Below are 15,373 nucleotides of genomic sequence, written 5' to 3'. Positions count from 1 at the left end.
CTTACGCAATTACGTAACGCAATTCATGACTTATGCAACTTAAATAAAAATGTTTAATATTGACTTTTTGTTTCACACGGGACACGAACAACGTTCTTCTACTTATTCTCCCATCCTACAAAATGCATTTTTCTAATTCTGTTATCGGATCAAGAAACTCTCTAAATACTATGGAGGTGACCAGTTTTGGTAACATGTGCTCTTAAAAATAAAGTGTGTGATGAAGATTGACTTAAAAACCTTTACAGCGGCAATTAGGGACGTCACGAGAACCGATACTTGGGTCCCAAGTCCATTCTGAAAACATGTCTGTAGTCGTCAGTACCGTAAATAACGGGGTAACCAACACGTGGAAGATGGCATCTACAGCGACCGTTCAACCTCGAGACTCGTCGTGTATGGAAACCGGGGTGAAGGTAGTTTAATGTTTTACATTTGACGGTTTTCACGGCTGTTACCTTTTTATAGCTCAAGGTCAAAGCCTCATTTTGTCCTAGTTTATGATATGTTGGAGAGATGGGTAAGGCAGATGCTTCAGTTTTGATCACCTCAAAATCACCAAAGATGCAGCTGAACCAAATATCTGTCCAATGTGCCTGTCACTATAGGCGAGGAGTTAGGGGCCGTCTTTAAAGTGCAATAAGATCCATTTCAATTGTCGTTTTTCACCGTGAAAATTTCAAACGACTGCCAGCGTAGATAGTGCACGACCTCCGCTTTTGTAAAGAAGATCCGGATACTGTTTTTCACGGTCATTTGGTGTTATTTTTGTAGGGTTAGGATGGAGGTGGAAAATCACTTGAACCAAAAGTGAAGGTGGATTTAGGGCTGATTTATACTTCTGTGTCGACTCTACACTGTAGCCACGCAGCCTCACCAAAAATTTAACCACACGTTGCGCCCATGCAAACCGCTAGAACTGTGATTGGTCGGCTTGGTAGCACCAGTTCCTCCTACGCATTTGTGGCTTGTATTTCTTTTTCTGCCTGAACCGGTTCAGGCGTCATCCATACCATCTCCTCCTGACGCCTTCTGTCGTTTTGTGTTTTATTAATTTCACAAAATAACTGTTCAACATCGATGAGCTCCAACATAATCCGCTCAGTTTCAGTCGCCATTGTTTGTAGAAGCCTACACCAACGAAGAAGAAGAAACTCAAGGAACACAGAAACCCCACCGCCAACCAGCGCTGTAACTGCAGACACCAACGTACAAGTATAAAAGCTTACGACGTGGAGTTTTAGATATTCTCTGCTGACATTTATCAAAGAGACAAAATGGGACAAACAACAAAATGTCTGATATGTGGATTTAAGTTTTTTAGAAACTGATCGTCTCCGTCAGCTTCCACTGTAGTGGCTGCAAATCATTTGAGTGTGAAAGTTAATTCTTGACCTTTTGAAAATATTGGTAAAGGTCCATTTATTAGCCTTTTCCAGAGCTTTCAACCACATGTCACTGTTTTTTATGCGCAGATGAAGGAGGAGACAATTTCTCCATAACTCAGCAAATCCCGTCCACTGACGAGGTGAAAAAGCTACGAGTGGACCTGGAGGTAAGATAGTTTTGTTAAAGGAACTAAATGAATTCACAGCGACTGGAAAAAGAGCCTACACTGCAGAGCTGGGTTTGTGTCTGTAAGCCTGTAAAAAAATAAAAATGATCAACACTGATAAGAGCAACGTGACAAAAGATTCATGACATAAATTACATTTATTCATCTAGCTGACGCTTTTATCCAAAGCGACTTACAATTGCTATTTATGTCAGAGGTCGCACGCCTCTGGAGCAACTAGGGTTAAGTGTCTTGCTCAGGGACACAATGGTGGATTGAACCAGGGTCTCTCACACCATTGCGCCATCACCACCCACAAAGAATTAAAGAATAATTATTTGAATAATACAACCAAAATATCACAATTTACAAGCATCAACACAGATTGCAGAGACCAACTAAATGTACACAGTCGAATGCTTTAAAACGGCTATAATCTATATTTTTATAATAACGTATGAAATGACGAGGTGAAAACACGATTAATGTGTTGGGTGTCTCCAGAGAAGTGTAAATGAATACTTCACGTTACGTCCGTGAGACGCAACCTGCACCGAGCGGGTGCCGACAGCTGCGTAGGATAAAATGAGAGCGTATCTGTTACGAGAGAGGAACTAAATATTTGACTCGCTTGCGGTGTAGACATAGGGTGGACGTGCTGCGATATAGGGGCATTTAAGGAGGTGCAGTGATTGGCGACTTGTGGGACAGGAGCGTAAAGAGGACGGTATTTTTAAAAACGATGGCGCCTGATTGTCTCACTTTGCATCAAAAATCACACTCAATCCAATCTGAACATGCAAATATAATGCATAGGGAGGATGTTACTGTCTCCAATATCCATTGTGAATAAACATCCAAAAATTAGCACATTACAAAGAGGAGCAGCTAATGGCTGCTTCGGCGAACTTTTGATGGTGCACAGGTATCTGAATTTCATCTAAGGAGGGGGCCACACGTCTAACACTGTAGTATAGAAAAATATATAACACAACAGATGAATAAATGAAACAGAGAAAAACAGTTTTTATCTCTGCTCAACATGATCTGTGGGCTGAGGGCTGCTCAGATTTATGACCTCCAGTATTCTATTCCTCCAGTAAAGCGACAGCCCTGCTGGTGAATTCTTATTTCAGTCTCTTCACACCAAATAAATCCCAAACGATCTAAAGGAATGAGAAGTAAAGAGTGATTAAACCATACACTTGTATTCTTGTCAGAGTAGGAAAAAAGGGAAAAAAAAAACAACTCAGTTTCTCGCCTCCCATCAAAATGACGACAAATTGTGCCGCCGTGTGTGTGAAAAGGTCCGAATCAGCGCTGACGAATCCGCCTGACCTCGAACCTGCCGTGTCGAAGTAATTTAAAACAACATCACACAGCTTTTATAGCAGGTTTCCAGGAATAGACAGACACGTTTTTCTGTCAGTTCTCTTCTTGAGACAAATGTGAATTGATTTGAAAGTACAGTAACGTGAACTGAGAAACATCATCTGACCTCTTCCTGTAGCTCCCTCAGCTCCTCCCCAGGTGAGCCGGCGGGGGAGGGAGGAGGAGGAGGAGGAGGAGGGGAAGATATCCTCAACGCTTCGAGGACACGCAATAATTTCCTTTGACAACATCTTAAATGGCTGATTTTTTTTTTTTCGGCTGGTGCAGAGCATGGGGGTGGGGAGGGGGTTGACGTAACCGGGCTGAAATCACAGTCTTAACATCCCAATCTGTCAGAGCGTCTGAAGACGAGACATCTGACAGGCTGCGGTGCTGCAGAAGGTGTCAGAAACACACACAAAAAAAAGGAAAACACACATATTTACTCTGCTGCGTGCTGAACTCGCTGATTTTAGAGGTTTTACAGGATTATCTGTCCCATACTGCAGCAGTCACTTCTCTATATTTGGGGATTTGGTTAAATGTCTTCTGCTCTGATCAAACACCCTTTGAAAATGCTCTTCTTCTTCTATGGTTTGTTTTATGTGGCTGTCTCTTGTTGGAGATCAATGGCACGACTTATGTCCTGTAAAATCATTATGATACAGTTTTTGTCATTTTGCCTTTTTTTGGGTTTAAAAGCAGATGCAGTCAGAAAAAAACAGAAACACGTCGACAATGTAATGTAATAAACGTATTGTTTAGACGACAGATTTATAAGCGTCGACTCCAGGCCTGCACAATATGTTTCGTTATCAATTTATCTGACGATTAGATTATCGTTTGATTTGGTCTCCAAAATGTGAGAAAATAGTGGAAAATCACAGATCTCCAAAGTGCAAGGAGACGTCTTCAAAACACTCCAAGATATTGTGTTTTATCACATGAGATGAGATAGAACTTGGTCCTCCTGAGCCGTGCGGAAAGGTGCAAATATAAAATATGAAAGGTGCATAAGACGCACAAAGCAGATCATCAAGATTAAAATAAATACAGACAAAATAAAAAAATTAACTTTCAATGCACAGACAAATGGTTTTCATTTATCAGCTTTCAGGAGAAAGTTTCTATAAAACCCTGAAAAGGCCCTGACCACACGGCATCGAGCCTTTATGGTGGAACACTTCAAGATTATTTTGTTTTGTTACAGGAGTGTTTTCTGTTTTTCCTTTTAAAACTCTGTACATGGGAGGCTCTTTGAATGCACCTGCACCTTTTTTTTATTTTATTTTTTTTATTGTTTTTTTTAAATACTTTGTTCAGAGCTGAAGTGTCTCCTTCAAATTATTTGGGTCCCGTTTTCCATGAAACAAATTTTGGTGCAAGGATTTGAAATTGTCTACTTGCAGCCAGTCAGTGTGAAGAGAGGGACGCTGTTAACACTCGGCTGGAAGGAAGTGCAGTTTAGAGCGTTTAAATTGTCAACATGTTTTCAGTTGTGGGTTTGGGGACTTTGGGGCCCTCGCTGGGCTCCGGACCTGTTTTTGTTAAAAGTAATTGATTCAATTATTGTTATAAGTGATGGAGCTAATTTAACTACTTTATATCAGAAGGTATTAGTTGAATTATATTTTATATTATCCATCTGAATCTGCAGAGTATTTAATAACTTAAGTTGTCAAATGAACATATTAGTATTTTTCTTCTGAAATGTAGTAAAAAGTCGCATAAAATAAAAACACTCATTGTACAGTTACTTTGTACTGAAGTACAGTACTTGAGTGAATGTCTTCCCCCTCAATTCAACAATCAGAATCAGAAAGAGCTTTATCGCCAGGAAGTATTTTACACGAACGAGGACTTTGATGATATAAATACATGTAGAAATGTATAAATATGGATATCTGTTTACGTCCACTGACGTCTTTGCATTGATTTACTATGTTCATTATTAAGCACCAAAACACCAAAGCAAGTTCCTTGTGTGTGTGTAAACGGGGAACTTGGCAATAAAGCTGATTCTGATTAGTGACGTCACGATACCAGAAATGTAATAGTCGATACAGATACCAGTGAAATTCCACAATTCGATACCACGGGAGGAAAAAAAAAAACAATAAATGTGCCAATGTGCTTGAACATACATTAGTTCTTAATAAAAAAACATTTGAACATTACAAAGAGAGATTTCTATTTTGATAAACTAAAGTTACTGAATATTGAAATGGAAGGTGTTGCACTTTTAAGACCTAAACCCTAACCGCCCCTTAACGTGCCAGGCGGCTTGGACAGACATTTAGTTCTTTGCACCTCGAGTAGATCAAAACTGTGAAACGTCTGCCTGCATTAGCTCTCAGACATAAAACTGTGAGAAACCGAGGCTTTTACACGGAGCTATTGAAGGTATCAGACGATATTAAACTAACTTCACCACAGGTTCCAGACACAACGCTTACCGTTTCTCTTTTCGACAAGTCGAGGCGGCGCTGATGCCGCAGCTGCACTTGTCGAACATCTTCCACGTTTTAGTTCAGTTCAAAACAATATTGCCAAAGCTTAAAAGATAGTATCACCGGTACCTACGGTACTGTAGAAAAACGAGTACCTACATGGTTTACCGAAGTATTGGTTCTCATGACGTGCAAAATGCATTTGCAAACAATGGAAATGTAAAATACACGAGTAGGCCAAGGTTATATTCATTTCTCGCCCCTCGCCTGGAATCATGGCAGCGAAAGTCAAAACAAAATAACTAATAAAAAATGCAAAACTATAATTAAAGCTGCAAGCAGAATTGGGCGGGCCCTTACACTGACGCGCGTCGGGACGTGATGTGTCCACGGCGCAGAGGCCAGAGATGGGGAGAAAAAGAACGAATGTATGTTCAAGCACATTGGATTTATTGTTTTTTTTTTTTCTCCCGTGGTATCGAATTGTGGAATTTCACTGGTATCTGTGTCGACTATTACATTTCTGGTATCGTGACGTAACTAATCAGAATCAGCTTTATCAACTTCACTGAATAGACATTTCTGACAATCAAACGACTGAAACTGATATATAGAGATAGATATGATTCTGTAAGTGACTGAATCATAGGTCAAAGTTAACATCACTGACCGAATCACTGACAGAAGTATAAATAACATTTTAGACTTTGAAGCTCAGATCTGTTGTGGTCCAAATGGGCAAAGCAGAGTGTCAAACACTTCAGTGCACAAGGAGCATCTGTTTTTCCAGAACAGAATTTGGGCTGAAAAAGTATTTTTTCAAAGTCAGAAACTCAAAAGAATAAATATTTACGTATGCAGACGGGTGTGTGTTTGTCTAGCCATGTTGAACCGCGCCAATCTGCTGCCCTGTGAGGTTAGAACAGTATATAACATCACTGCACACGGATCTGCTTCCTAATGCAGGCTGCGCCGCGAGAATCACTCTTCAAACTCTGAGACATTACACAGGGGAGTTTGCATCTTGCTCCGGCGACCCGTCGGCGCGCAGGGAATGTAAAGGAAAACACGTTAGTCTAGTTAGATGTGACAGACTCAAACGGCTGCGGCGTCTTTGATGTGCAGGAGTCAGGCGGTTTCTGTACGCCGCTTCACGGTGTTAATATAGGTTAATACGACGCCAAAACATAAAGGTATACAGCCGAGAATAAACATGACAGCAAGAAAGGAGGGAAACGCTGACGCACTTGTCCAAACGTGGCCTGACAAGAGGAGCGGAGCTGACAGGAGCACGAACACACACTCGGATACACATCTATACACACACATATATACATATATATGAATTCAGTATATGCACACACACACACTAAGAGCAGCGCTGAGAGGGAGTCTGTGTTGGTGTAACTGTGTGTTCCTGCGACAACACTTTCATTTCTGCTCTGACCCAAATAGACCCACATGGCTCTGTGTGTGTGTGTGTGTGTGCACGAAGAGGTTTTACTCGATCTGTGAGGTCTAGCAGCTTGAGGAAACATTTTATTTTTGGGTTCTGGGGTTAGAAACAAGATTTGTGTAAGATCAAGGTGAAGCGTTGATGAACACAATGCACTCGCACATGTAAATTCAGGGTTGAAGTGTGTGTGTGTGAACATCACTTAAAGGCGAACTATACGGCAATTTCCCAGCTGTGTACCATTTTTTTCTTTTTTTTTTGTGAACAGTTCTTCTCTCACGATTGTTTCAAAAGGTTTTGACCCCGTCGGATTTCGGTTCACTGTTGATTTTAAATGGGATTTGTATTCAGGTGAGAAAGGCCACGCTATATACACACACACACGTATGCACGCACAGCAGATGGTAAGTGCGATTCTGCGCCGAGCCCGGTTCCTGAAAAACAGCACAGAGGTTTGAATGCAGTCTTTTGTGTACCCAAGACCTCAATAGCCTCGATACAATTGTGTAACGGACCTCCTTTCACAGAGATGGAGAAGCCGAACGACAGAAGGAAGGAGGGAGGGAGGGAGGAGAAAACTGAAGAATACGTGAGAGACATCGTGTCAGAGACGGAAGTGGAAAGAAAACTTGGAAAAAATAAAAGAGAGGGAGGGGGATAAAAATTGAGGATGGATTGAGAGCATTTGAGATAATTAGTGCCCGTCAGGACAAAAGGAGACAAAGGAAGGGAGAGAGCTGAAGACGCAGAGAAAGGGAAGATGGCCAAAAGTACGTGGACTCCGAACATTGCACCCATGAGACTTGCGACGCTGTGGTCATTAATGTGCTGCTGGAACAGCTTCCACTCTTCTGGTTTCAGTCTTTCCACCAGATGTTGAACCTGCGGCGGGAAGTTGTTCCCATTCAGACACCAGAACATCAGTGAGGTCCAACACTGATGTTTGTGATCAGGTCTGGCTCACAGTCGACATTCCGGTTCATCCCAAAAGTGCTGGATGTGGTTCTCCCACAACAAACTGAGAAAACCATTTCTTTATGGAGCTGGCTTTGAAACAATGGCGCTCAACCTTTTTGTCAATGCTTATGGCCTTAGTGTGGACATACTGTAAGTTGTCAGCAATTAAGATTTCATAGTTTAGGGTGTTAGCATGCTAACATTGGCTAATTAGCACTAAACACAAAGTAAAGCTGAGGCTGATGTGATGTTGGTTGTTGTGCAGGTTTTTAGCATTGGACACACACTCAACGAAAAGTTAAGAGGATCACCAGGGGTGGTGCTAAAGTTGGTATCATCGTTAGGGTTTATCCTCTGGAGAACATGTGTCTGTACAAAATGTCATATTTCAGTCTGGATAACTGGTGGACTGACCAACCAACACCGCTAGTGTGGCTATCATTTTGTGTTTAAGAAGTATCTGGTGAACTCTCTGTTTCCTCCCCCAGGTTGGGAACCTCTGGTCTAAAGTTTCATTGCATGCTGTTAAGCTAAAGTTTCCCTTCATCGGAACTATAGAGCCTTGTCCGAACCTTGAAACAGGCCGAGACCCTGATAAACGTGTCCACATACTTCTGGCCGTATTGTGTAAGAGGGGGAAAGTCACAATGAACAGAGACAAAAGCAAAAAAAAAGACTCACTTTGTCAGGAAAACTCTTCTTCAGAGTTCCTCAAAAAACTCCCAGTGTGTCAAAGCACAGCATTTTTTCTTCTGCTGTAAAATCAGCAGACGTTTTTCTCACCTGAGAAGGTGTTGTGTATAATTTTAACATGTTTAAATCATTAACACGTACAATTCAAAACACAGATGTCGCAGTCAGGCTTTTCCAAGAATAATACAGCTGCAGAAAACACTTAAGAGTACATTTAAAGTAAAGCAGTTTAGGGGAATACAGCCTGACTCACAGCTTTAATTCCATGGTTTTCTATATATTTTTATTTTCATTAATTGAAAAACTGACCAAGAAAACTGACTTAAATTGCTCAATGTTTTAACAGGTTTCTACATAGTAAAATCTTTAGCTTCAGCTTGCCGTTAACAGCACACACAATTTCATTTTCAGTCATAGCTGATGCCTTTCTTGCGTCTACGTCTGATCAGTGTAACCACATCGCTTTATGTTATAAAAGAGGAAGACGACTTTTTGCTTTAACTGTGAAAAGAAAGCGTGTGGAAGGAGTGAACATCTGATGCTTGTATTGTTTAAGGGAGAAGTAACCAACATGTTAATTTTTTTTCAGGGAGAATGAAAGCAAAGAAAACTAATTGTCACTTTTCCTGTTTTGGGTAAAGTATAAAAATCTGTGTGTCACGGCAGGGAAAAAAAAAGAGAGCCAGTGAGCTGAAATGAAAGGTTTGAGAATGAGGGCAGAGAGAGAGAGAGAGAGAGATCAGGTTATAAGAAGGGAGGGAAGAGTTGGAGGGTGTAAAAGAGCAAGTGATGAAAAAGGAGAGAGGGTAGACGAGAGGATGGAGAGAGAAAACTGAGCAGAGGGAGAAGCGATGAAGCGAGACGAGAAATAAAAAGAATACTAAAAGAGGAGACACTGTTTCTCCAAGTGTTTCGGGCCTTTACACGCCGTCCTATATTCAGGTCAGACGTGTGTGTGTTAGTGTATATACAGAACGGGGGAGAGGTTATCGCCGTCGTCCTCGGCTGCAGAAATTAAACCGTGATCCGGTGAAGGCCGAACAGATATGTCAGCTTCTACGCTTTATGAATTTAGATGACCGACGGGAAGCAGGAAGTCGAGACTGAAACCATATCTACGCCTATTAGCGTCTGAAACGAGCAAAAAGTTTTCCTTTTTCTAGAACAAAGGCCGTAATAAACAGTTATTTCAGCTATATTGTACAATAAGCCGTGCAGTTATCAAAAAATAACCTACGAGGTAACGACCAGATTCAGATCTCTGCTGTCCTTCTAAATGTGCTAAAGACCTTTTTACTTTCTGATTTAAACAGTTTTTTATTAGTCTGTATAATTATAATCTGGTAAGACTTTAAACACTTGGTTTGAGAAATTGGGTTAATGAAAATAAGCATTTTATGTTTGACTCGGCTAAGCAAGTCCAAATCCTTGGTATCATTAGGGTTGCGTAGTGCCAATACATTTTACAAAAGCTAATTCTGTTTCTCTTAAAATCTGTATGTTTATGAATTTATAAAGCTGCAGGATATGTGTGAACTGTTTTTACTTGATGTGTCTTCACCTCCATTTGCATCGCCTGCAGCTAATGGTGTGTTCACATACAACGGCAAGTGAACTTTCGTCTCCCGTTGTGAGTTTGACCGCTGGACCCAAAACCCAAAATAAACATTTTGCTGTGATTTAAAATGCAATAAACGGATCAAAATAAGGCCAAAATAACTACATCACAATGCCAATTTGTAAAACGTCTGAATTCATCCTTTGTCAGGTCTGTCTGCAAGACAACAAGCAAACAACTTTTAAAATGCTCGTTTTTTAAATGGCGTTCAGCTCGACCATTAGCTCAATCAAGTAACAGACACATTTTCTGAATGTAGTTCAACTTCCACGCTTTCTCCAAGCAACTTCCTGTTGTGTCCGGTCTCTGTACAAATATGAAGCAGTATCGCAAAGCTCTGGGCGCCACTGACGGCTACAATAACGACAGCTCGCTGCTGCAGACATGTTGAGAAGCGCGAGTGAAGATAAATTAATCCCAAAAATTAGAATAAAGTTAATTAAAAAAAAAAGGATCTCTAAGCTGCTCCTGCCAGTAAACGTGTCCGGATCAGAGCAGAATGCTGTCCGACACCGGTTATTTTATTTGTACAGAAGCTCCGGCGCCGCCCCCAGCTCTCTCCACAGCTCCCCCGTCACTCAGCAGCTGGGTGATGTCTAGCGCCACCCACAGGACACAGGTAGTTACGTTTAAGTCCTTCGGATAATTCAGGGCGCGTCTCCCCATCTCTGGCCTCTGCGCCGTGGACACATCACGTCCCGACGCGCGTCAGTGTAAGGGCCCGCCCAATTCTGCTTGCAGCTTTAATTATAGTTTTGCATTTTTTATTAGTTATTTTGTTTTGACTTTCGCTGCCATGATTCCAGGCGAGGGGCGAGAAATGAATATAACCTTGGCCTACTCGTGTATTTTACATTTCCATTGTTTGCAAATGCACTTTGCAATCTGTCCAAACACACCTTTACCTTCAGTCGAGCATCAATCTAAAATATATTTTAAAGAGGTCATATTATGCTCAGCCCTGCGATGGACTGGCGACCTGTCCAGGGTGTACCCCGCCTTTCGCCCGATGTCAGCTTGGATTGGCTCCAGTCCCCCCGCGACCCTGTACGCAGGATAAGGTTGATGATGGATGGATATTATGCTCATTTTCAGGTTAAAATCTTTTCACCCTCTGTGTTGAACAATTCATTTTAGCTATGGAGTGATACATCTTGCATTTACAAGATCTCTGTTGGGAGTTGCACATGTGCAGTTCCTAGTTAAGGACTACTAGCCAATCAGAAGCAGAGTAGGGTGGGTCATGAGAAGCCGATAAACACGGCTTCAGTTCAGCTGTACATGTTGCCGACCAGCTTAGCAACATGGACTGGAGCGAGAGTACATTTTGCTGTGTCGTCACAGGGATGAAAGGGAAGCGGCTGGACTACAAACGAGCTGTTTTCAGTTCAGAGTTTTCTGTGGGAGATGGGAACTCCCTTTGGGCTGGACTTTGGGCTTTTTCACTTTGCAAACCTGTTACATGCACCAAAAAAGGTTTATAACTCAATAAAGGAGAGGGAACAAGCCAAAAAGCAGAATATGACTTCTTTAAAGTTGCACTAAATATGGGTGACTGACTGACTGTTAAAGGTAAATTTAAAAGTCATTCCACTCATCTTCCAGGGATTTCCAGGCTTCAAACACTAGTTTACATGAGACAATTCATTTATATCTTGCGCTCTAGCTGCTGCTGATTTCTCTTCTATTTTAGCATATTGTTAATCTTTTATTCAGTTTTTTTCCAATCCTTTTTTATAAATTTTTTTTTTCTTTTACATCTTTACTAAATGTCTTTCAGACCTATGTATGTACGAGTTAGAGTGGGAATATATGTCACGACTGGGAATGCGGAGAATTGCATGTACATTTAGTAATTTGGTAGTCATTTTTACCCCCCCCTCCCCCAAAAATTAAAAGAAGGCTTTCATAATCCCTAGAACTGCTGCAATGACAGATGCGATGAGTGGGGATCGATCCCGGGTCTCCCACACCAAAGGAAAGGGCATTAATCACTACGGATCCCACCTTCCCAACCCTCGAACATGTATTCATACTTAACCTTGTGCATACCTATAGACTCCCTTGGCGCATATACACATACTCACCTTGCGCATGCGTACATACTTCAAAATGACAGTATGTTCAAGTTAGTATGTATGTGCATGACAGTACGTATGTGCGAATCAGTAATTTTGGCGGCTTCTCATACCTACGGTATGTAAAGCACTGTGAATTACAATTTTGTGGAAAGATACCGCATGTAGTTTGTTCATTGAATCAAGCGGTCCGTGATGAAGGAGTCAGTCTGAACACGTTTCTATTTAAAGCTGTGGTGTAGAAGCAGCATATGTGGGGTCACCTGAGGACACCCAGCCGGCCGCTCGCTCGCTCGCTCGCTCGTGTTCAGGGACGGTATTTTTCTTAGCGAAGGATCAGAGTATGTTTGTGCGCTCATGTGTGGCTCTCCGCCTGCATTCACGCATACGTGTTCGTGTGGGTGGTGTGTTTACTGATGCACTGACCTGAAAGGCCGAGGTGGTGAGCGGATGGTTTTTAGAGCCTGTGGACAAGCAGGAGTGACGGGGGGGTGTGTGTGTGTATATATAAGTCTCCTCTGACCAGGTGACTCACCGGCTGAGGTTATTTATTTGTTTTATTGTTTTCAGGACGGTCATATAGCCACTGCGAGAGCACACGTGCCGGCCAGGCGTGTGTTTGCCCGCTCAAACGTGAGAGCATTGGACTGCGTGAGCCAGTGTGTACATTCAGCTGACTGCCTGGTATCCTGGGAAGACCCGCCACACACAGGCCGGGTTTCCACCGCGTCACACATCTACTGTGTTAGTGGAGATAAAGAGATCACTTCTGCAGACTTTCCTTCCTTGTCACATATGAGGAGTCCTCACTTTAACCTTTTTAGCCGTGGCTCTGTTCACACTGCAGCTGAAGATTTTTGTGCACAAAGTAAATCCTGTTTTTAAACATGAATGAAAATGTACCTACAGAACATGCATTGCAGCCATCTAATAAAATTTTAATGGTGATTAAAGCAAATGTTTGTGAGTGGGAGGAGCTACATGTTGTTAATCTGTGTTTGCAAGAGACAAAGAGCAACGTCGAGCCGATTCAGCAGTTAACATGGAACTGCAATTAAGCGCATCCCATTTATAAATACAGCCGAGACAAATACAGTAGTTAAACGAGCCAATAAAAACTTCAATTATCTCTTCAATTATCTTTTGTCGCCAGGACAACACGAGATAACAACGGAAAGTGAAATAACCAATTTGGTTGGTCTTTGTGAGACTCGGGAGGACAAATATGAAAAGTGGCATCTTCTGATACTGACGTGTGTTGTTTGGGGATTCATCAGGCCAAATTGCTCTTGATGCCATTGGTGGGTGAATGTGTATTTCTGTTTCTAGTGCCTCTGCCTCAGTGTGTGAATGGAGTGAATGTGATGTAGTGTAAAAAGCTTGCTGAGCCAATCGGAGGCCGAGTAGGGTCGGTCCTGCAGATTTTGTTGTGTGTTGTACCGTAATGTAACATGTAAGAAGTTGTCTGGGTATTTGTATGTGCAGAGATTTGATCAGGAAGCTCGTCTGTGTGAACGCAGCCTGCCAGAGGTCTTGCGAGGACACGGCGGTCCAGCCAACCAATCTGTCAGAGCTGAGGCATCCGAGACAGGCGGCCATTAGTTCATTTAGGGGGGTGGTGGTGGGTGGGCAGGCAGGCAGGCCGGACTTACATGGCAAATGTTCTCATGTTAAAGGGATTATCACAGAACAGAGGAGGGGAAGCACCACAGACTGACATTTCATCCGCTGGCAGAGCAGCCTGCAGGGACTATATCTCACTGCGGCGGGACACCAACATCTTCCTGAAATGGCATGCAGTGTTTGAAAAAAAATAAATAAAAAGAGAAGTTGAAAGGTCGCGGCCCTCAGTCAGCGCCATAAATCAAGCATGTAAACTTTAAAATCCAGGGAGGAGAAAACACAAAAAGCTACTGTGACGTGGCTGTGAGCCGACAGCGGTGAATTATTTATTCTCATGTTGGAGGGATTATCAGCAAACTGAGGAGGAGGAGAGCTGGAGCACTCTGACAGTTAATAGAAGGCTGGAGAATCGTGTTGTGGAGCGATGGAGGAGAGAAATGCGCTCGTTTTCTCCCTTTTTTCCGACTGAATAGATATAATGAGAGGTGTGATGACTGTCAGAAGGTTGCCAGCCAGCGTGTTGCCGTGAATAATGACATCTTGCTTTTTTACCTAAGAGAGCCACCTTTTGGGTTTAAAAAAAAAATAAAATAAGACTTATGGCAGCTGGTTGCTAAAACAGTGATGTCATTGTAAAACTCAGTTGTGTGTTTTGGAAAAGGTCCATAAAAAGTTAAATCTGACACAAAACACATCCGACCCCTAAAGAAGAAGCTCCTCGTGCATCGGTTCTCCAGTCGCAGACATGCAATACCACTTGATGTATCACGTTTACATGACGGCAGCGGGGAGAGATTTCATTACACAGTGAGGTTGACGGGTCACGGTGCAGACAGTGAACGCTGCTGAAGTGAAGTTACACAGACAGTGAATGCAACACAAGTCAGCTACAGTACTTTTCTCACATTGTACCTGATCATTTGTAAAAAAACTTGTTCAATGGATTTGTTGTCTTCATTTGTGATTTTCTTACACTTTTTGGTATTTAAATGTATTTCTTAAGTTCATAGTTTAAGTTTTTGAGGTTCAGACAGCTGCAGAGCCGTCTCTGAACATATTTTGTCAGCGTTTGGTCAGATTTGTCATGCTCCGCAGATGATGAATCCTAGTTTTGTGTGGTGCTAATTAGCAGAGTTTCAGGAGCGGGACCACACATCAACCACGTAATCGGCAGCATTTCCTAACTCCTCCCCTTTGCCCTCCCTCCCTCCCTCCCTTTTCTCTGTCCTGCCTCCTGATCTTCTCCTTCTTCTCCATGGGTTTATAAGCGGGTCCATCGTGCCCGGGTGCTACGGCGGATTTCCCTATCGTAGCTTCCCCACAACGCTTCTGAATGTCTCTTCGGCAACCGCAAGCCTCGTACTTCTTTCTGTTTCGATCATCAATAAATCATTTAATCGTACCTGTTGATTGTGTGGTCCTTGCTAGTGAAAGGCAAGATTAAGAATGAGATATCTTCCTGCGTCAGAGCCAGAAAAATAGCCAGAAAAACACAGGCGTGTGGATGTTTGCAGCTGTCCAGGTTGTTTTTGACGGAAATAACTCTTACATTAGCTTTTCTTCAGCCGACAT

General features: G+C 42.3%; 2 protein-coding genes and 1 long non-coding RNA gene across 8 annotated transcripts in view; 2 read left to right on the top strand and 1 right to left on the bottom strand.

The window, feature by feature from the left end:
• LOC123968925 overlaps positions 1 to 13,126 on the top strand; it is a 29,234-nt gene extending 16,108 nt beyond the window's left edge. For all 6 annotated transcript variants that reach the window (XR_006824575.1, XR_006824577.1, XR_006824576.1 and 3 more), the window contains 2 exons: positions 1,476 to 1,555; positions 12,749 to 13,126. This is a non-coding gene — a long non-coding RNA (uncharacterized LOC123968925). The remainder of the gene's footprint in view (positions 1 to 1,475; positions 1,556 to 12,748) is intronic.
• The window catches only part of LOC123968625, a 99,537-nt gene that overhangs the window by 82,772 nt on the left and 1,392 nt on the right, over positions 1 to 15,373 (top strand). The gene's annotated exons all lie outside the window — the stretch shown is intronic.
• Positions 6,843 to 15,373, bottom strand: part of LOC123968924 (homeodomain-interacting protein kinase 2-like) — a 15,547-nt gene continuing 7,016 nt past the window's right edge. The window contains exon 2 of the mRNA XM_046045962.1: positions 6,843 to 6,864. The gene's annotated coding sequence lies outside the window, so the exon portion shown is untranslated. The remainder of the gene's footprint in view (positions 6,865 to 15,373) is intronic.

This window comes from Micropterus dolomieu, linkage group LG03 (genome assembly GCF_021292245.1).
Source record: "Micropterus dolomieu isolate WLL.071019.BEF.003 ecotype Adirondacks linkage group LG03, ASM2129224v1, whole genome shotgun sequence".
Lineage (NCBI taxonomy): Eukaryota > Metazoa > Chordata > Actinopteri > Centrarchiformes > Centrarchidae > Micropterus > Micropterus dolomieu.
Note: the sequence above shows the minus strand (reverse complement) of the source record. Positions and strands in the feature narration are given on the sequence as shown.